General features: G+C 51.9%; 1 protein-coding gene across 18 annotated transcripts in view; it reads right to left on the minus strand.

Moving 5' to 3' along the window:
• The window catches only part of PRKAG2 (protein kinase AMP-activated non-catalytic subunit gamma 2), a 321,562-nt gene that overhangs the window by 119,289 nt on the left and 179,389 nt on the right, over positions 1 to 22,884 (minus strand). The gene's annotated exons all lie outside the window — the stretch shown is intronic.

Genomic DNA, 22,884 nt, shown 5'->3' on the forward strand with positions numbered 1-22,884 from the left:
AGGTCCGGCTTCCAGGAAGGGACATCGGGGGTGGTCAGAGGTCTGGCCTCCAGGAAGGGACGTCGGGGGTGGTCAGAGGTCCGGCCTCCAGGAAGGGAGATAGGGAGAGGTCAGAGGTCTGGCCTCCAGGAAGGGACGTCGGGGGCAGTCAGAGGTCCGGCCTCCAGGAAGGGACGTTGGGGGCAGTCAGAGGTCCGGCCTCCAGGAAGGGACGTCGGGGGCAGTCAGAGGTTCGGCCTCCAGGAAGGGACGTCGGGGGTGGTCAGAGGTCCGGCCTCCAGGAAGGGACGTCGGGGGTGGTCAGAGGTCTGGCCTCCAGGAAGGGACGTCGGGGGTGGTCAGAGGTCTGGCCTCCAGGAAGGGAGATAGGGAGAGGTCAGAGGTCCGGCCTCCAGGAAGGGATGTCGGGGGCAGTCAGAGGTCCGGCCTCCAGGAAGGGACGTCAGGGGTGGTCAGAGGTCTGGCCTCCAGGAAGGGACATCAGGGATAGTTAGAGGTCCGGCCTCCAGGAAGGGACATTGGAGGTGGTCAGAGGTCCGGCCTCCAGGAAGGGACGTCGGGGGTGGTCAGAGGTCTGGCCTCCAGGAAGGGAGATGGGGAGAGGTCAGAGGTCCGGCCTCCAGGAAGGGACTTCGGGGGCAGTCAGAGGTCCGGCCTCCAGGAAGGGACGTCAGGGGTGGTCAGAGGTCTGGCCTCCAGGAAGGGACATCAGGGATAGTTAGAGGTCCGGCCTCCAGGAAGGGACATTGGAGGTGGTCAGAGGTCCGGCCATGGCAGAGGGAGGCTCTCACCATTCCTGGTGCCCAAAACCTCAAATGGCAAGAAACCAAATTATTCTGAATGTTGAGGAAAAGCTTTAAAAACCAATTTCTAGTCTCTTAGAATCAGCTGTTTCCAGAAACGCCTCACTATCCACCCTCGGTTGTGGGCAGCATCCCCTCACTGGGAACGGGGTGCTCACACAGTCCCGAGTTATCTGGTGAACTTTTACACACACCCTCCAGATGCTATTTTCCTCCATTCAGCCAAATATCATTTGATCTCCTCTCCTTCTTTCCCCAGCATGGCGCCAAGAGCAAACGCAGTGGTGCCTTATTTATTGAGGTAAAACATGGGGAAGTTCGGAAAATGTGCAGCAGAGATGCAGGCCAATGCCGCAGAAGCCATGGGACCATGTACCTGAGGAGGGGGAGGGGGAGGGGACGGGAGGGGAGGGGAGGGGAGGGGATGGATGTGTTGTTATTCCTACCAAAACGTGCAACATGAACATCACCACTGTAAGTTCCCAGTAGCAAGACTTCACTGCGAAGATAAATACCCAAGGAGACTTCAGGGAAAGGGTGGGACTGGAATGGGGTCTAAAAAGTGAAACAGATTTAGATGGTCAGGAAAAGGGAGGGGGCCAATAATGGGAGGGGCCACGGTGTTAGTGGAGGATTGTAGGAAGACTGGAGACATGAATCTTCCGGGAGTTAAAGGTTCTCCACTTTGACTTATTTCTAACTAACAGAAACAAGTCTATTTCTTCCATAGACTTATTTATGTAATTGCTAAGTGGCGAGTGTACGCCTAATTCATTACCATGGTGCTTTTGAAAGCAGAGCTGGAGACGCAGAGGCTCGTCAAGAAGAGGTTAAATAAATCATGGCACAGTGCGCAGGCAGGATGTGACCTGTGAGTGTGACCTTATTTGGAAACAGGGTCTTTTCAGATCAACCAAGTCTAGATGAGATTTTGCTGGACTAGGGTGGGCCCTAATGCAATGTGACTGGTGTCCTTATAAGAAGAGGAAAAGAGACACAGAAACTGATACCCAGAGGGAAGGCCTCGTGCTGGCAGAGGCAGCGATCGGAGCAATGCGGCTGCAGCCGAGGCGCGCTGGGGATTGCTGGCAAACCCAGAAGCCAGGGCGAGGCAAAGGGGAATCCTCCCCTACAGGTTTCAGAGGGAGCGTGGCGCTGCCAACACCTCGATTTTGAACTTCTGGCCTTCAGGACAGGGCTAAATTTTAGTTGTTTTAAGCCACTCAGTCGGTGGCACTTTGTTATAACAGCCTGAGGAGACTGATGCAATGCATGGATTGTGTTCTAAGAGAAGCAGAATCTGGCTTTGGGTCTGATATCTCAAATCTCTTTTTCTTTGTTTTTTGAGACAGAGTTTTCACTCTTGTCGCCCAGGCTGCAGTGCTGTGGTGTGATCTCAGCTCACTGCAACCTCTGCCTCCCGGGTTCAAGCGATTCTCCTGCCTTAGCATCCTGAGTAGCTGGGATTACAGGCACCTGCCACCAGGCCTGGCTAATTTTTTAAAAATATTTTTAGTAGACATGGGGTTTCACCATGTTGGGCAAGCTGCTTTCGAACTCCTGACCTCAAGTGATCTGCCTGCCCCGGCCTCCCAAAGTGCTGGGATTGCAGGCATGAGCCATCACACTCACCCTCTGATATCTTACATCTTACAGGTAGAAAAATAAAATTTTAAAATAAAATTTGAATTACGCAAGTCAAACTAAAGATGTCAGTGAACATGGCCTGTTAAATTACATTTAGCCTAGAGCTGCCTCCTTAAATATTTTAAGTTTGGCCTAAAGGGTTTTCTGTACATTGTGAACTGTAACAGACCATAGCCTACATTGGTGCCAGCCAGAGTTTTGGCAATCACATGTAGCCAACTGTTCCAACCGTGTTCAAATAAGACGAATGCTGAGCTGTAACCAATCCAGGTGTTTCTGTGCCTTACTTCCGCTTTCTGTGGTCACTTTCCTTTTTCTGTCCATAAATCTTCTTCCACCACATGGCTGAGAGCTGGGCTCTCTGAGTCTACTCTGGCTCAGAAGGCTGCTCGGTTTGCGAATCGTTCATTGCTCAGTCAAACTCCTTTAAACATAATTCGGCAGAAGTTTTCCTTTTATCAGGCCCTAGAGCCACCAGTCACTGTTTCTGGTCTGGACAAGGCTGCATCACCTACAGAGCCACAGGCCTGGTTCACTCTCCCCAGGCATCTCTGCTGGGTTCCTCCTCCTCACAGCTCCCAGAACCACCTGTGTCCCTCCTGCTCCATCCTCATGGGGAAGGACCTGTCCTCCTGTCCCTCGTGTCACCAAACTCATAAAGCCTTTTCACTGTCCTGTATGTTACCACTTAATGACAAACTGTTTAACGTTCAAACCAAACATAAAAGTATGTAAGTCCCCTCTCCCCACCAAGATCTACCGTCTGTCTTGGGGACGGGGGTCCTGCCACTCCCTCTGGGCCCCAGGGCACCCAGTGCTGTCCTGAGCCAAGGGGTCTGGCAAATGCCTGCTGCCACCAGGCAAGGAACAGAAAGAACAGTGAGAGGACCGGCTCAAGGTCAGGGTGAATCTGTTCCTTTCTGTGGAGAGTGGGGCGCATGTTTTGTTTTGTGTGTCCGGGGGAGGTTTAGGAAGTCGCTTATTAGAGAAGGAGCCCCCTTTTCCAGGAAGTCCTTTCAGGAGACTGAGCAGTGTGAGTGGAAAGCCCTCTGGAAGCCCCGGGCTGGCACTTGGGAGGCAGCTCTGGGTGGAAGCAGGAGGAGAGGGTTAGGACCCGAAACTTAAAATGTAAAAGGCCCTCACAACAAAGCCCCAAACTCTTGAAAAATAGAGGCCAGGTGCAGTGGCTCATGCCTATAATCTCAGCATTTCAGGAGGCTGAAGTGGGTGGACCACCTGAGGTTAGGAGTTCAAGACCAGACTGGCCAACATGGCAAAACCCCATCTCTACTAAAAATACAAATATTAGCCAGGCGTAGTGGCACGCGCCTGTAGTCCCAGCCACTCCAGAGGCTGAGGCAGGAGAATCGCTTGAACCCAAGAGGTGGAGGTTGCAGTGAGCTGAGATTGTGCCACTGCATTCCATTCCAGCCTGGGTGACAGAGTGAGACTCTGTCTCAAAAAAAAAAAAAAAAAAAGAAAGAAAGAAAAAGAAAAAAAAGAAAAGTAGAATATTTTCCCCCAAAGGTCTTGAGAAGAAAGCCCTGCTTTGAGGTGGGGTGGGGAGGAAGGAGAGGGAAGAGGAAGAGTGGGAAGGTCCTGATGTGGTTTAGCAGCTCTTCAGAGATAGGGGTGTGTCAGCAGGCAGGACCATAAAAGGGCTGCCAGCCCATCTGGACCCTTCTCAGGGCCAGGCTCCAGCTGCTTGGCACTGAGAAATAGAGACAGTAGCCAGGGCTCAGGGAGGCCTGCCCGGGGCCTCTCAGGGGGATCTGCAGGGGCAGAGCAAAGAAGCCTGTGTGCTATTTTGTGTGTAGTGTGGGGCACTGCCTGGGGCCTTAGACCCCAGAGTCATATCCTTCAGTGGTTCCTGCAGCAACAGAGTCCCCAGCAGGGGCTCATCCTGGTCCCACAATGCACCTGGGACAGGCTATCTCCTCTCCTGAGAGTCAAGAGGGAATGTTCTCATCCTCCTCTCCCAGCCCCTTCCCCCACTGGACACAGGGCCCCTTCAGTGGCACTTCCCGGGGGCTGTGCCCCTGCTTCCTGTAGGCATGTGCAGGGACCTGATGGGGCAGAGCTGAATAGGATGTGGTGGGGGGCGTTTTAGGTTCAAAAACCTGTGCCACGCCCCACATCCTCATGACCTGTGACAGCCCTGCAGAGAAACCACTCTGGGGGGCTGGGGTCTTCGTGTGTAAAGGAAGGGGCCAGCCACAGAGATCTCTAAAGCCTCCTCCATGGACAATGCTGAAAAGTAGCTATGTCCATCCCTGAGCAGGGCATGATCAAAACTAGCCCTGGCCAGGTGCGATGGCTCATGCCTGTAGCCCCGGCACTTTGGGAGGCTGAGGGAGAAGGATCGCTTGAGCCCAGGAGTTTGAGACCACCTAGGGCAACATGGCAAGACCCTGTCTCTATTAAAAAAAAAAAAATTGGCCAGATATGGTGACATATGCCTGTAGTCTCAGCTACATGGCGAGATCGCTTGAGCCCAGGAGTTCAAGGCTGCAGTGAGCTAGGATTGCACCACTGCACTCCAGCCTGGGTGACACAGCAAGATCCTGTCTCACAAAACACAACACAACAAAATGAGCCCAAACTGCACCCATGCAGGCATTGGGCAAAGGCCCAGAGGAAACAGGTACTCTGTGGTGCCTATCTAGGCACCACCCATCAAAACCGCAAACGCGAATGTTCCTGGACCCAGTAATTCCATTTCTGGGGCCATAGACTTATTTGTGTAATTGTTAAGGGTCGACTGTATGGCTTATACATTACCATGGTGCTTTTAAAAGCAGAGCCTGGAGACACAGAGGCTCGTCAAGAAGAGGTTAGATAAATCATGGCCCATCTGCAGGTATAGGCAGCCACCATTCCTGTCGGAACATGACAGGGATCCTCGTTCCTTTCATCTCCAAGATGGAGCGGTAAGTGAAGAAAGCCAACTGCAGAGCCATCTGTATGGAATGATACCATTTGTAGTTTCGAAAAAAGGAAGGAGAGTATCTATATTCTGCCTGTCTGATTTTGCCTAGACTATCTCTGGCAGGATCTGGAAACACTGGCTGTCTCCAGGGAAGGGAACAACTGGCAGGGAGGACTTTCATCATATCCCCTTTTTGATTTTTCAAACTTTCTATCATGGGAATGGATTATCTATTCAGAAAATTACTTCTTTTCAGCCACTGCTTTGCTTTTGAGCCAAGAGGCTGGCGAAGGCCATATTTAAGCACTGACCTGCTTCCTGCCCTGCCTGCCCCGACGCGCCCCCCAGCTCTGTGCAGGGGTGTCTCCCACGAGAAGCAGGACCAGGACCTCTGTCCTGTCTCCCACTAGAATCAGGGCCATGGCTGTGCCTTCCTGAGCTGTCCTCTCCCTCGCTCTTTCTCTTCAAGAAGTTTTTCCACTTCCAACATTCTTCAGGGATGAAGCTTAGTCACTGTTGTGCAAGGGATGTTCACAGCCCATGCAAACTCCTTGCTAGTTCTTTGGGTACAGAATGTTCATCTTTCGAGTAAACAGTTTAAAGAGAATGCAACTGTGACCAAGCCCCTCCCCACCCCCTGCCGAGAGCTCTTAAGAGCACAAACCACGGCGTCTGCTCCTCCCATGGCCCTGTCCCCTTGCAGGCCACCCCCGTGTGAGTACTGGAATGATCCTAACCCAGTCCCAAAGGAGGTGAGAGAGGTGGCGGGATGCAGGAGTGAACCTCTGGGGCCGAGATGAGAAGGTGGACTGTTCATTTGGGGGTGGGAACACCTCATTTCTGGTGGGGCTGAATGATTCTCTATCATTGCCATCTTTCCAAGTTCAGAAGCTGCTCCCATCTTTCCACCTGGCCTTCCTGTTCCTTCCAGAGCTGGTGACTCCTGTGGGGAAAACAGGTGGCACTCTGGACTACAGAGGGGGAAGGGAAACTTTTAGGGGAAGGGACAGGTGAAATGCTGAGACTCACAGTGTGTGCATTAGGGATATGTGTGTAGTTAGGGGCATGGGGAGTGAACCCTCCTGGAACCTAACATATGCCCTATCTGTTGACTGATACCCGAAATGTTTTTAAGAGGGGGTAGAGTCTTGCAGCATCAACACTTTTTTTTTGCACGATGCCACCCTGTTTACACAGGGCTTACACACTCTGGCCCCCTCTGCCCCTCACAGATGAAGAAACTGGTAGCTGGAGAAAGTTCAGTTACTTATCCATGGTCCTTTAGCGAATAAATGGCAGGGACCACACCTCAGCTCCACTGTCCTGACTCTATAACCCAGACACTTTCTGCCACAATCAAACTGGGGTATCACCAAGAGAAAGAACATGAAGACTTAAAATTACATTTTAGCTGTATGAATTACTCTCCAAGAAGTGGGGCTTCACGGGGCCAACAGGAAGGAGAGCTTGGATGACACTGGGTGACTGCAGAGGGAAAGAAGAGATGCCACAGAAGAGAGAGGGGCACAGAGACGGAGTGAGCTTGGGACCCCATGTGCTTCCTAAGGTGGGACAGCCCCATGTAGGGAGGGACAGGCTTCCTCCAAAGACGGTTTTCTTCCATGCCAGCCAGGAAGGGTAGACCAACAAAGAAGTGACTTCTACTCAGGTTTATGCTATTCAATCAGTAGAGAAACAACTGTCTTATGAGTCAGGTAAGGTGGGTAGTAAGAATGATTCCTAAGCTTTTTTTCTTTTCAATGTTGGTATCACTATTCATAAATAAAAGGGAAAATGGGCAATGCTGACACAATCCCTCATTACTTTTTTTGAGACAAGGTCTCACTCTGTGGCCCAGGCTGGGGTAAATGGTATGATCACGGCTCACTGCAGCCTCAAACTCCTGGGCTCAAGTGATCCTCCCACCTCAGCCTCCTGAGTAGCCGGAACTCCAGGCAAATACCATTACACCAGCTAATTTTTAAATTTATTTTTGTAGAGATGGCATCTTACTATGTTGCCCAGGCTGGTCTTGAACTCCTGGTATCAAGTCACCTCCTGCCTCAGCCTCCCAAAGTGCTGGGAATATAGGTGTGAACCGCCATGCCTGGCCCCCCATTACTTTTAAATAGACAATGTATTTCTTAATCATAAGGTCAACTGCTGAACTCAACCTTGGGTCTGATCAGTAAATGAATAGTTCCTGGACAGCTTCCACGGGCCAAGTATGCTGGGGGTGTTGAGGAAGGGGGTGCTAAGATGGATTAGAGCAAGTCCCTGTAGTCTGTAGGAGAAATGGGGACAAAACCAAAAAATCAGCCCCAACACCACCATGCAATAAAGTCGAGAACCAGGAAAGCAGCGGGGGAGCTCAGGGAAGAGGAGAGGGCCTGAGGGTGGGGGTGGGAAGGTGGCTCAGAAACCCCAGGAAAGAGCTGGGCCCCGATCCTAGAGGAGGACACAGGTCTGCCCCGGCCCAGGGGCCTCTCCTAAGGGCCCAGGCAGAACTGGGCCATGGCCAAAGTCACCCAAGAAGGCTCTGGCCAAAGGACAGACAGGTGCCCCGTTTCTGTTCCTTCTGAGAAGACATCTCCTCCTTTCTCCTGCTCCTTGAGGACTTTGTTTAGGACGCCGCCAGCCTCTGCAGTGAACAATGCCTTTGATTCTCCCAGGGCGGCAGCCAGGCCCAGTGAACAGCCCAGCGAGGGAACAGAAACGGCTCCTGGCAGCCACACAGAACACCACGAAAGGGGGTCCAGACACTGGGGAGCCATGGGCTGGTGACTTCACAGGGCCTGGCCCTGCTGGCAGGCGCTGGAGAGGAGGAGGAGGAGAACAGAGGTGCCACCAAAGGGAACTGAGCCCTGCTGGAACGGAATAGCTGTGCTGGGTGGAAACAGAGGCCTGGCCCTCAGAAGCCCCAAGCTCTAGGTCTGGTTTTACCACTAAGTTGCCATGGGCTCTGGGACAAATCCACCCCTTGCCTTGGTAAAAATAAACCAGGTAGACCAGATGCCTATCTGGTGCAATCCGGCCCCTCCACTGTGTAAATGGAATGAGCTAGAGCCTCATTCCTGCCTAAGGAATGGAACGACAAGAAGGAAATAATGTATTCTGCTGACTGTTGTTACAAGAGGCATGAAGTGAGAAGAGCAACATTTCCACCGACACTGGAGGGAGGCTTTGCTTATACACGGTTTTGAAACCTCCTACCACTCATCAGAGTGAGGGGCCAGGTGTTGTTCCCTACTTTGGAGGGAGGATGGCGAGCGTCGTGAGGGGGAACGGTGGCCCAGGGAGGTGCCCAACGAAAGTGCCACAGCCAGAGAGGGACAGGAGTACCTGTGCTGAGTAGCTGTAGCACACAGAGGGATGCAACCAGCAGGCAGGCGGAGACCCTGGGCGGCGCGAGACCCTGTGTGACACAAGTTCAGGCCAGGCAGGTGACCCAGAACCCAGCCTCTGATGTCTGCTTAGGACTCTGTTTTCTCAAGGAGCAAACCCACTGCTTTAATGTTTTGGCCCTTTGTTTCTCAGGTGCCCTCTGGCCTGGCTCCTACACCCTCTCCCCGCATGGCCCCTATTGCCCGCAGGTTTTACCTTCCACCCCTCATTCCAGAGCCCTACCCTCCAGGGCCGCTGGAGCTGAGTGCCCGGCCCTCTGACTCCAGAATGGCTCTGGGCAGCGCAGGCAACTGCAGGAGGCTGGGGGAGCCAGGGAATAGAGGGGCAGTATCCTTAGGGACCCAGCTGGCCCCTCCTGCCTGCCATGCCTCCAGCAACTCCTCTTCCCCTCGTCGCTCCAGGCCTGGGCGGTAATGACTCCTGAAACCCTGCCCACACCCCTGGGAAAAGCCCCTTCAGAACCCCAGCTGAATGTCCTTGTTTCCTGCCCCCAACGATATAGTTTCCAGCCGCCACTCCCAAACCAGGATAAGGACTGGCCAGCACCGTGGAAGCAGCTGAGCTCTGGGGCCAGAAACCTGGGCTGGACCCTAAGTCACCACTCGCCAGCTATGTGGCCTCAGAGGAGTCAGCTCAGAGGCTTGCTTCATTCTTTGAACATCTGAGCTGCCCGTGGGCTTTGTGTGATGAGTAAGAGGTAAGAAGCAAAGCACCCTAGGACGCTGAATGATAAGGCCCGTATTCAGTATGGGCAGCTGCCATTGATAGCAGGTGACGTCTCCGGGAGAAGACCCTGCTGGTCGGAAGCTCAGAGCCGGCTCTAGCTTCTGCCTTGCCTGGGGGACAGGAGTGTGACACACCTGAAGTTCAAGCTGCAGCTCACCCCTGGCTGACTCCACCCTGCAGCCCCTCCACACAGGCTCAGTGTGGAGGTGAGAAATCCCAGCTGAGCCCTCTCTGACAAGTTGGGGTCTCCTCCAGGCAGTCCTGGCCATAGCCATCCCAGTGCCCCCAGCCACAGTCAGCCACAATGCACTCTGGAAGCTGTTCCTGAGGGCGTGGAGGCCAGTCCCTGGTTTCTCATCACCTGGAGACGTAAGAAATTGGAAAAAGCTGGTCACCCCCAAGACAAGCTCCAGGTGCCACACGTCAGTTCATTGAACAGCGCCTGGCCCAGGGTGACATTAGGTATCAGTACCACTTAGGCCCAGGAGTCCACTTCCTCTATAACCCACTGCAGGCTGCTGTTTCATTTGCACAGAGGCAGGAATACCCTACACAGAGCGGGCCTGCCTGAGCCTTCAGCCATTTCTTCTCTTTCCCCCCAGCCCAAGGTGGGAGTGGCGAGGTCATCTTCAAGACCATTCTACCATTCTCCACCCTCCGTGTTGGTGGATGCATTCCAGAATGATCCATTCAACCTGAACTATTCTACCTCCCACAGCCCCAGCTGCCCAATACTTCTCTGAAAGAAGCCTGTCCTCAGGGCCGCCCCACCAACACCCCTATCCCATGCTCAGCTTCTCTTTGAGAATTGCTGTGGTAGACAAATATTTCAGCTTCAGCACCCCTTTACACTCTTGAAAAATAGGGTGTTTAACATATAATGAGTTTATGGTTGTCATTTATAAATGAATTAATGTTTAAAATTTTCTCAGTTTTAATTTCTAATATAGGCTAGGTTTGGTGGCTTAGGCCTATAATCCCAGCACTTTGGGAGGCCGAGAAGGGAGGAGCTGGGAGCTCAGGAGTTCAAGATCAGCCTGGGCAACATAGTGAGACCCCCATTTCTACAAAAAATAAAAAATTAGCCGGGCATGGTGGCCTGTGCCCTTGGCCCCAGCTACTCAGGAGGCTGAGGAGGGAGGATTGCTTAAGCCTGAGAGGTTGAGGTTGCAATGAGCCATAACTGCGCCGCTGGACTCCAATCTGGGTGACAGAAAGACCCTGTCTCTGAAAAAAAAAAAAAAAATTCTAATATGGTGAATATTGATTCATATGACCCACAGAAATAAAAGCTCCTTGGGATCCTCATTTTTTTAAAAGTAACTTCTCAGCAATCTATATTTTTTAAAACAAAACAAAAAATAAGTGGCATTTTTACTTTTTGCAAATGTCTTGAATAGCTGGCTTAATCAAAGATGCTAGGTTTATGTATCTGCTAGTGCCCTCATTCCCTGTGAGATGGTTTTGCTCTAAACCCTTGTCTGGGCAGTCCCCAGTCCCTGTCCCCATTGAGTCTAACCCGACATGCTGAGTAGAGCATCTGAGCCACAGAGACAGTTAGGATGCTTCTCAGGCTTCAGTTCTCAAACCTGGCTGGGCCAAAAGTCACCTGGGAGCATTGAGAACGCATGTGCCCATAGGACCGGAAGATCCTGACCGACGGGGCCAGGAGGAGCCTGGGGATGTGAGCTGTGTGACGTTCCCCAGGTGACGCGGGTGGTTGGACATGTTTTGGAACCATTCATTTAATCCAGTCTCCCTATTTCACAGATAGGAAACTTCTAAAGTAATTTTTAGTTCCCATTCTTTATGGTCATGTGGTCCGAGTGCCTCCGTCCTGTCTCACAGCTCCCTTCTATGGAAGAGCAAATTCCCTTCCTTCTGAGTTCCCAGCCCCCTGCTTGGACTCTGATGGGAATGACTCTTCCTGCAGCCAAGGTCAGCCTCATGCAGAAACGCCCTGGAATGATGCCTCGTCCCCGGGTACCAGGCGTTTATGCAGCTGCCGGCCAGGCCAGCTCTCCTGAGCTCTGCTGCTCCTTTTCAGCCAGCTGCTTTGAGACCTTGCTCTGAATGTTCCTAAAAGACAAGTTTCACACCCGCCTGGTGTCCTCCCCACCCCACTCCAGCCCTGCCCCTGCAGGACCCCCTCTCTCAGCAGGAGTTTCTGGACTCTGGCCCCTTTATAGCTGAATGGCCCTGGCCCTAGCTGAGCTCACTCTCAATTCATATTTTAATCTGGAGTAAGGTTTCAGGCTGCAGATTTTGGTTCTAGGCTCTAAGAATCTGTTTTATGATCTTTTGTCACTGAAACTGTTCAAAATATGTTGGAAAATATCTGAGTGATCTTGGAGTCAAAGCATCATGGTAATATGGAAGGTGAAAAATTATTTCTATTTAAAAAAAAACTTTTAGGAGTTTTTCCAAGGTTATTCTCCTAAAAGGAATCCGGAAAATATCCAGTCTTATAGGGCTTTGTATACCCAATAACATTCTGCACCTAGTTATGAAATAGTTGGCTCTAGCATATGGGTATTTACATGGGAACTAACAAAACAAAACAGAAATGGCGGTGCAGGGGAAGGAAAGGCGAATCTCACAGGGGCTAATTTTAAATCAGTCCCAACTCTGACAATGTGGTCCCAGCCTCTGCTGTCTGCCCTGTTCCTTCTTCACGCTTGCCTGGAGGTCAGAGTTCTACATCATGGACCCAAAACGTAACCCTAGATACTTCACTTGGGCAAAAGACAACAGCAGATATGCATCTTGATGTTGCCACTTAGAAAGCAGTCCTGGGGAGGCACAGGGGAGGCCCCTCTGCTGCTTTGTGAGAGAGAGAAATTCTGCCACAGAACTTTTCCCATATACAATGGTTTCGGAAAAACAATTTGCTAAGAATTTGTCAATGAAAGGGAAATGTTAGCAACCTCAGTCCCTCTAATTATCAGTATTTGTGGAATCACAAAAGCAACAGGCATTGTTTGGTGCTGTTGAGATGAACTCTGCCGAATGTGATAGTCTGGAATGGGCCAGCATGAGAATCATAGGTGGTAAGAATGGGCATGACCTTGGACAAACGTCTCAGAACCTCATTTTCGGTGGAGGAAGTGCAGGCTCTGAGAGGTGAAGTGTGTGGCCAAGGATCTACCCCCCACCCCAGAAGCAGGTCCACAGCCATGACTCAGGTCTTCAGGCCGCAGCCCAGGGCCTTGCTCCATTCCAGGAGGTTTCTGACGGTGACCTCATCCCTGTGGAATGTTGGGGAGAAGACCGTTTGTATGGGCGACAGGAAAAAGCACACAGTCGCACCAGGCAGGCGAGGTGGGTGCCTGAGGTCAGAGGTGTGTCTGCCTTGGGCTGCCTCTCCGTGTCCACCCTCCTCCCCAACGGGGCTCCCTCGGCCAGCTGCCAAGGGTGTATAGGGTGGAGCGGGTAGTGGAAGGCCAAGACTTGGCACTTTGGATTTGCAAGGGGAAGGAGGAGGAGGAGGAAATGAGGCCCCCTCGGGCTCCTTGCTGAGTCAGCATGGTGACTACTGTCATTTCCTAGAAGGAAATAAGGGAAGGACACCAATTCAATAGGAGACCTGGGGGACTTTCATACTCTCAGCTGATGCCAAGGTGCCCAGTGAGCAGGGGAAAGGCTTCCTGGCCCTGGCGGCAGGATGGGGCCAGAATATTCCTGGGCAGGAGCACCCCCAGGTGGCCCATCCTGCCTGAGCACGTCTGAACATGTTCTTAGATCAGGACTAGAGTTCGAGATTTCAGAAAGGTCATTCTAACCTTGATCTCTTCGAGATGCCTGTTTATAACACAGCATCGTTCATGCCAATTGTCTGGCAAAGCCGGTATACACGGCTATCGCTATGAGGTAAAACAGCGGATCTCATGTGAGGGTAAACTTGGAATTTACCCCGATGAGATGCCGTGTGGGGAGGGTCCAGTGGCTGCCAGGCCCTGGAAGCATGCCTCTTCCAGGGAGGCCTCCATCATCAGAGCTTCCGTCTGCAACGTCCCTGCCCTGTGCTGGCCAGGGAACTCCGCGGCGGGCTCCCCCACTGTGCCCGAGATTCGGACACTGCTTGCTGCGGAGTGTTTCCAGTCCCTCTTGAAATTCCTGGTTGTTGACAATTTGTTTATTATTCTAGCTCTTGAGGAAACTTCCTAAAAACTGGGGAAGAAGTAGTTCTTCAACTTTCTTGAATCTCAGGACACTTGGATCATCTGACGAAACTGATGAATGAAGCGTGGGTACACAGATTTCTCTGTCTCTCAAATCACTTCGGGGCCCTTCTAACTCCCCAAAAGTCAGGTTTTAGGAATCTGTATTCCGAGGGGTCTCAAAATGTTCTCGTGGTTCCCCTCTCCTCCAGGGTGGCCGGCCTCCCTGTTCCATCTTCTGAGAGGAGCTATACCCATTTTGCACCCTGAACCTCCAAACTCAGAAGTCTCTGAGGAGCCCTGAATAGGAGAAAATGTGGCTGAAAATGAAGTAGAAAATCAGTGTGATAACCAAATCAAGATCACGCCTCGCTGGGACCCTGTCACACTAAAGCTTTCAGAGCATAATCGTTTTTAAAATCTGTAATAGTACCTGGAGTTTTTTCCTGTGCTTTCTATAATTCAGCTCTTTGAGTCTGCTCTGAACCCTTGGTGGTAGCTCACTGCTCATGAACAGATCCCCTCCTGGGGGGCTCCAGTGGCCTCCCACAATGGTCCCATTCCTGAGCTGTTTATCCTCACCCTGGAGGGCTCCCTCTGATCACCCAGGCTCACTGCTCTGGATGAGGCACAGGTGGGAAGGGCTGTGGGTGATGCAGGGAGGGCTTTGAGTCACCATCCCCTCCTGGAAGTGTATCCTAAGCCATTTCCAGGTGTACAGCTCTCAGGGGAGACAAGAATGCATTGTTCTACCCGGCACGATGGGGTGTGGGCCACGTGGGGTATGGGCCACAGAAGCACATTCCCAAACCTCCACCTTGGAGAGCCACGTACAGCAAAGCAGGAGAAGGCGGCAGAGGCAGGGATGGGGAGACCATCTGTGAGTGTGGTTCCTGCCCGGCTTTCCCCTTCCTGCCAGGTCTCCCAGGAGGCCAGGTGGTGGCTGCAGCCGGTGGCAGACAATCCCTTCCTGGGGTGCTGGCTGCAGCCGGCTGCCATGGGACTCCAACCAGGGCTCTCCTGGGGTTCTGTTGACTCAACACATCATCTGACGCCACCCCGGCAGGCCCTCTGGGTGTCAGGTGCCAGTGAGACGGGTTGGGGAGGCTGGGACGGTGTCCAGACTGCCGCCTCTGCCCCAGAGCTCGTTTCCATGGTGCCGTTCCCAGCTCCAGGAGCTCTCCTCATTCACATCATGAAGGGAGAGGCAGGGATCGTGAGCTCTAGTGGTTGTCTGCCTCCAGTGATTAATTGGTACGATTCTCCACGGAGGAGGAAGAGAAGAGGAAGGAAAGCTGCAGATGAAAGGGAAATAAGCGTCTCGTGGTGGAAACAAAAGTATTGGTTGCATCCTTTCAAAGACGATCTGGAATCTCAAACCTAGGGTTTACCTCTGCCCCTCGACAGCAACAACAATTCTGGGAGTTCAGGGCCATGATAAAAAATGACAGCATCACACCTGAATTGCTGCTAGTGTTTTTAATAGACAGGTAACCACTCATCCCGAGGGAGGTGGGAAAGGAGCCCTCTTGCTAGGGAGCTTGGAATTCCTAATGCTTCCTGTGTCTGATGCACAGTACCTACCCCTGGTAGAGCTCGCTTTGCGGGGAGGGAGAACTCAGCCCTCTGTTTGCATGATCTGAGGCTCTGGAAAGCCCCCTGCCCCCTTCCAGATACCTCATCTACTTGACAAACTTCCAAGATGCCCTGCCTCCCCTTTCTACACATTGCTCTTCCCTGAAAGGTTCCTGCTCGGTTATTCTTGGTCAATCTGCAGAAGGCAGGCCGGATACTCCACAAAGGACCCAAGAGAGGAGCAGCCGTTAGGAAGGTGCAAGGCTGGGAGGGAAGGACAGGACCAGGGTTCCCAGATTCAATTGTACTACATCATACATGTTGCCTCCATGTAATTTTCTCTTTAGTGCCAGATTTCTAGAATCAGTGCATGAGAAATGATATCTGAATACGGTGCTTAGGGGAGCCGGGTTTTTTCCACTTCTGATTCACTCCACAGCTTCAGCATCTATTGTCAGCTAAGCTCATCTTCTGTGAAGCCCTCACTGGTTTCTAGAGTGAATCATTCCTCCTTTTCATGCACTTAGCACATTCCAACGTTATCAAATGATAGAGTGCTGGGTTGTTTCCTGATGCACCTCGGGTCTTCCACTAAGCGTGAATGGCAGTGAGTCTCGCTTATTGCTATCCCATGGGGCCTGGTGCACTGTCCCAGCTCAAGAAAGATTTGCGGAGCTTGCTTTGTACATAGTGCTCAACAAGTAGACAAATCTAACTTTAAATCTTAAGCTCTTTAAAATACACCGTTAAGAAAATGAAACAAGAAACATGACAGAGAGAAAACACAGCTATCCCTCTGTGTCTGCAGGGAATTGATTCCAGAACCCCTCTCAGGCACCAAAGTCTAGGATGCACAAGTCCCCGATATAAAATGGTGTAATACGTGCATATGACCTATACACACCCTCCTGTATACTTTAAATTATCTCTGGATCACTTATAATGCCTAATATAATGGAAAGGCTATGCAAATAATTATTATGCTGTGTTGGTTTTTCATCTGTATTTTTATTGTTGTATTATTATTTTTATTATTTTTTCCCCTGAATATTTTTGATCTGCATTGGTTGAAGCTGAGGAGGTGAAACCTGTGGATATGGAGGGCTGACCGTATTGCAAAACACATATATGATAAAGGACTTGTAGCAGAGTATATAAAGAACTCTCAAAACTCAGTAACAACAACAACAAAAAAACTCAGTAAAAAAAAAAAAAGTGGACAGAAGATTTAAACACATACTTCAGCAAAGAAGATATACAGATGACAAATAATGATATGATATTCACCATCATTAATCTTTAGGGCTATATACATTAAAACTACAATGAAACATCACTACACCTACTAGACCAGCTAACATCTACAAAAACCTGACAATACTAAGTGCTGACAATGATTTGGAACAACAGGAACTCTCATTTGTCACTGGTGGAAATACAAACTAGTATAGCCATTTTGGAAAATAGTTTGACAGTTTCTTCTGTAGTTAAACATACATTTACCATACAACCTAGCGATGCCACTCTTAGAAGATATGAAACCTTGTCCACACAAAATCCTGAATGCAATGTTTTCAGTGGCTCTATTCATAGTTGCCCCAAACTGGAGACAATTCAAACATCCTTCAACTGGTGAATTAATAAACTGGTACAGCACTTTGGGAGGTTGAAGCAGGAGGATCATTTGAAGCCAGGAGTTCAAGACCAGCCTAGGCAACATAGTGGGACCCCATCTCTACAAAAAATTTAAAAAGTTGGCTGGGTGCAGTGGCACACTCCTGTTGTCCCAGCTGCTTGGGAGGCTGAGGTGTGAGGATTACTTAAGTCTGGGAGTTCGAGGCTGCAGTGAGTCATGACTGTGCCACAGCACTACAGCCTGGGCGACAAAGTGAGACCCTGTCTCAAAACAACAAAAAAACAAAAAAAAACGAAAAACAAACCAAAAAACTGGTGCATCTATACAATAGAACACTACTCAGTAATAAAAAGGAAAGAACTCTTAATATATGCAACACAATGAATTAATCTCAAATGCATTTTTCTAAGTGAAGGAAGCCAGGTCCAAATATATACATACTATATATTTCCATTTATACAACATTCTGGAAAAAGCAAAATTATAGCGGACAGAAAAAAAAGTCAGTGTTTGCTGAGGATGAGGGGAGAAATTGACTATAAAAAGGGATGCGGAAATTTCTTTGGGTGTTGGAATTGTTCTATGTCTTGACGGTGGTGCTGATTACACAACTGCAGATGTTTCTCAAAACTCTCAGAATAGCACATTTTTTTTTTAAAAAAAGGGTGAGTTTTACTCTACGTAACTTATAGCTAAATAATCCTGACTTTTACAACAGTGCCCTAACATGAGTTCGGGGGGGTTGTCTCTGCAATGGGGGAAGCAGGTGCTTTTCCCCTGGGCCTTGAAGGAGGGACAGGCAGGGCTCGGATGGAGACGCCTCAGCATGATGGTGGAAACCTTGCCTCCGCCTTGGGGCCCAAGACCTGCTCACATAAAAATAGCAGCTGAAATCCCTCTCCCTCTGGCCCAAAGGTCATCTCTTGAAGGTGACAGAATGGAGCCACTACCAGGGGGCGGGGGAGGGCGAGGGGGAAGGAGCGAGGTCTCAGAGGCTTAGGCAACCTGGGCCCTGTCACCCAGACAACTCCCTCCCCTCCTGGAGACAGCTGTGCTCACACAGCCTGTACCCTGCCTTCCCCTGCTGTTGGGAAAAGGGGAGGGGGCAGGAGAGAGCTGAAAGGTTAGGCTGGGAGCAGAAAGGGAGATCCCACTCCTTCACCCGCCCTCACCTTCCACCAGACTCAGTCACCCGGCGCTCCTGAGGACAGGGGTCTTTGGTATATCTCTGCATATCCCTGAAAGGTGTGGACAGGTCAATGAGTCTTCTCTACAGGGGCTCTTGGCACAGGTCCGAACATGCAGAAAGCCTGATGATGTCCTGCTGCCCAGGGCAGGCCTGAGACCCGCAGCACAGGAGGCCCAAGGCGGCCATAAGGAGACCCAAGGCCCTCCGAGGGGCACACGAGGGGTTCCAGGGAAAAGTGAGAAGGTGAGGCCCTCACCAGGTGGCTACTCATCCCAGAGAGGAGTTTGCAGGCCTGAATATGCCCCACCCGTCCCTCCTCCAGGCCCATCACCTCCCCGGGCCATCAGCAGCCACGCTAGGCCCACGAGAGGGTTCTATGCAATGGCTGCACCTTGAGAGCTTGCTTTATTTTTAGCTTTAAAAGTTGTGTTTTAAAGACATCTATATACTGAGTATAAAAATACTTACAAATATCCAAGAAATATGTTAGTAAAACTTTCTGAAGGCTGTGGTCTGAATGTGTGGGTCCCTGCCAAGTCCTTATGTTGAATTCTACCCGCAAGGTGATGGTGTTAGGAGGCCGGGCCTTGGGAGGTGAGGAGGGTGGAGCCCCATGCCCTTACAAGAGGGACCGCAGAGAGACCCCTCCTCCTTCCACCATGTGAGGACGCAGCCAGGAGGAGCTGAAGCAGGTCCTCAGCAGACACAGAATCCACCGGCACCTTGGTCTTGGACCCTAGCCTCCAGAACTGTGAGAAAGAAATTTCTGTTCTTTTTTTGTTTTGAGACGGAGTCTCGCACTGTTGCCCAGGCTGGAATGCAGTGGTGTGATCTCGGCTCACTGCAACTTGTGACCCCTGGGTTCAAGCAATTCTTCTGCCTCAGCCTCCTGAGCAGCTGGGATTATAGTTGCTCACCACCACACCCAGCTAATTTTTTTCTATTTTTAGTAGAGACAGGGTTTTACCATGTTGGCCAGGCTGGTCTTGAACTCCCGACCTCGAGTGATCTGCCCGCCTCGGCCTCCCAAAGTATTGGGATTACAGGCGTGAGCCACAGTGCCCAGCCACAATTTCTGTTCTTTATAAGCCACCCAGTCTATGGTATGATTACGGCAGCCTAAACAGACGAAGACGCTGAGTTAGCTAATTTGTTGATCCAAACAGTCCACTCTTTTTAAACATTTATTTTTGATTTTGTTAAAATGCACACAACCTAAAATTGACCATCCTGACCATCTTCCAGTGCACAGTTCAGCAGCATTAACCACACTGCTGTGCAGCCCCCACCACCACCATTTCCAGAACCATTTCATAGTACAACACTGAAACTCTGTCCTCATAAAAATAACTCATTTCTCCCCACCTGCAACCCCTGGCAACCATCTTTTACTTCCTGTATCTGGGAATCTGGCCACTCTAGGGACCTCATATGAGTAAAATCTGGCAGTGTCTGTCCCTTCATGACTGCATTCTCTCACTCAGCACAATGCCCTCAAGGTTCATCCACAAGGCAGCACCTGTCAGAATCTCCTTCCTTTTGAAGGCTGAATACTATTCCACCACATCTACACACAGCACGGAGGGCTTTCTCTCACAATTCCCTCCCGGCTTTGCCATCGCTTTGCTATTGCTCTGTTTCTCCCAAGAGATCACTGCCCCTCCTAGGTCTGCAGCTTCCCTTTCCTGTGGTGACAGCAACTATGGTTGCTGCCTGCATGGCCTGGTGTCCCCATGTGCCCCCAACGCCGAGGGCCAGAGCAAGGAGTAAGGACATCCGATGCAAACACTGCACCCACACGTTTCCTGGGGATGCCCCAGTCCCTCTGGGTCAGAATCTGTCAGCCTGTGCCCATGCCTGTCCCTTCCTTCTGGGCCACGGTCACAGGACTTGGGTCAGCAGGCCCGGGCAGGGAGGCACCCCGGGACAACGCCAGACATTCCTGCCTTCCTGCAGCCAAGTTTCCGATGTGCTGTTGGAGGAATCCTGCCAAGGGTAATGTGACATTTACATGATGCCTGGTGGGGCTGCCCAGTGACATAACAGGGGGGTTGGGGGTGTGTCTCTGGGCACAGAGCCTGCAGCCCGGCAGAGTCTGATGACACTGTGTTGTGTAAATTGAAGCAACAGTCACCTGTTTCTCTAAGTCATGGCTCAAACCTGTTTCCTCTTATGTGACCATAAAATCACACCGCCTGTCACCTTGATCTTTGGGACTCTTCTGTCTTCCTTCTGAATAAAGCTATTTGATAAACACCCATCCACTTCCTGCAGGGGGAGAAGGCCAAATGCCCTCATGTGCATTCTTTTGAGAGAGTCCAGAGAGCATGAGCCCAGCCGGAAGCAGGCATTTGTGATGGCCTTTCTGTGCACTTGTGCACACAAACTTTCTCGTGTGGGTGCCCTAAGTGCCGGCATTGTGCAGGAAGCTGTGTTAGGGGCTGGGAGCACACTGGTAGCAGACACCATCCCTGCCCTCTTTCAACTGATTTTGCAAGGACTTCAGGAACACATTCTAGCACAACTAACTAGAGCTGCTCACTTATGAGCAGAGCCTCAGTTCAGCCATCAGTGAAATGGACAAATCAAATAGGAACTCTTGAATGGGCCACCTCCCCTGGGCAGCAGGGTGGCGTTGCTTCCAAGGTGTGCTTAAAGCCGGCTCTCTTCTTTGTGGTCTGAGCAGAAGCTGTAAGGCTAGGCCCTGGCCTTGTTCTTAGCTGTCCCTGGCCTACAGACCTTTGAACTAATCACTCTTGGTGGTCTGAATTCTCTGTAGACAGGTGGAAACCGTAGGCACTGTGTCCTCCAGACCTCAGCACAGCAAGAACAGTCTGGTGTTCATCTGGGCAGAGGAAGCAGACCCCACCCTGTGTTTACACGACACCAGCTCTTCAGGGGTCCGAGGGGGTGGGCCCGATGCCGGCATAAGGTTTGATGTTGCCAGCTAGAATCGCCAACACATCCCCGGAAGCCCAGTGGCTTAGCCTCCTATCAGTGCCTCCTCTGCAGCCCCTGCCAGGGCTGCCAGGAGCTCAGCCGGCCTTTGTTCTATTTCACCCCAACCAAATACCTCCTCCTCCTCCCTTCTCCTTATTCGTTAAAATTCAGCGCATGATACTGGCAAGCTTCAGCCGCAGCTCACAGCACTTTCAGAGGAAAACGTGGCGCGCCCGGGGCCTTCTCACAGTCATCGTGCAGCCGCCTGGGCAGCTCCCAGCTCCAATGGCAACTGGTAGCATCAGGAGAGTATGGGGTTCCCCAGTGGGGCTCTGGGGCAGCGCAACGCCACAGGACCTTGCGGTGGATGTGGCAAAGCATCTGCTCTGGTGGCCTGGGGCAGGTGAGGAAGTGAGCGCTTCTCAGGAGCAGAGCCAGGTCGTCTCTGCAGGCCCAGGCCTGCCGGCGCCTCAGCCCTGACGCCATCATCTCTCCTTTGACTGAGAACAAGGACCTCTTTCCTTGCCTAAATAGCCTACGGCTAAGAGGAAATCACCCCCAGTTACGAGAGGTTTCAGGAAGCCCCCCGCAACCTTCCACCCACCATCATCAAACTTTCGAAAGCAGAGAGTCTGGGATTTGAAACCCCTGTCTGAAAAGTAGGTTTCAGATCCATCGGAAGGCAGGGTCAGGCCAAACATCTCCTCTCAAGTCAGATAAAAACGATCACACCCGGGAGGAGAGGCCTGAAAAGGGGCAGCTGAAGGGAAAAAGAGCTGGAGAGTGGGGAGCAGCCCGGAGTGTCTCCTCTGGCTGGGAGGGGCCCTGTGGAGCTGGCAGCAGCAGCTCTTGTGAGCAGACAGAAGGCCGCTCCTCAGGACCAGGCACTGCCACCTGCAGGCTCAGGCCCTGTTCACCTGCCGCAGATTCCCCGAGAGCCAGGCAGAAAAAGTGGACCCTGCCCCCAGAGCGCAGGCCCAGGGAGAGGCAGGCAGGTGGCCAGTCTGAGTCAGCGGGATGGAGGCGCCTGGCATGGGGAAGGGGTGTGTAGCCTGGGAGGGGCCTTGGGCGGGAGCATCCCCGGGGAGAGAGCCGGAGCCAGTTCCCTAAGGACACGTGATAACTGGCAGAGGAAGAGCAGCTGCTGGGGAACGGGGGGTGGTGTGTAGGGAGCTGCACACCCTGGGGTGGTCAAGGCAGAATGGGCACCAGCTGCAGCCCACCAGGCCTGCTCTTGGGGTCCCAACAGGCAGGGAGAAGTGGTGGACCTGTGTCCGAGCATCAGGGGGCGCTGCAAGTGGGCATGCTGGGTGCCCAGCAGGGGTACCATCATTCCCCAGGGGTGTAGAGAGTGGGCCGAGCCCGGGAGCCCTCCGAGGAGGCTCTGCCACCACCTGTGGGACAGCAGGAGGAGCTTGAACTCTGTGGGGACTTGGAGCAGAAAGGACCCGCTGCTGGAAGTGAGGGTCACAGGAAAGGGGAAGCCCCGGAGCCCCTGGTCCTTGGCTTGGAGAGCTGGGTACACAATGATGCCCAACCCTCATAAGGTCCACACATGACAGGGTGCCTCCAATCCACTGTGGACGGTGACAGGTGAGCAAGGGTCTGACATAACCCCTTGGCTGTGGGGGGCACAGAGAATGGGCACGGGTGGGATACAGTGGTGCGCTGGGTGCAGGGAGGGGGTGTGGACGCAGGGAGGAGGCAGGTGCCGGGAGCAGACATCAGAGCCCAGAAAATGCCACAGAAATCGAGCCTCTCTCCACCCTGCCTTCCAACCTCATCCACCCAGTGGCTCAAGGCTGCCAGGATAAAGAAGGACGGGCGTAACGGGTCAAGGCGAATCCAAGCTTTGAGGTGTGCAGGTACAGAGG

The sequence above is a fragment of the Pan troglodytes genome, chromosome 6 (assembly GCF_028858775.2).
Source record: "Pan troglodytes isolate AG18354 chromosome 6, NHGRI_mPanTro3-v2.0_pri, whole genome shotgun sequence".
In the NCBI taxonomy this organism is placed as follows: Eukaryota; Metazoa; Chordata; class Mammalia; order Primates; family Hominidae; genus Pan; species Pan troglodytes.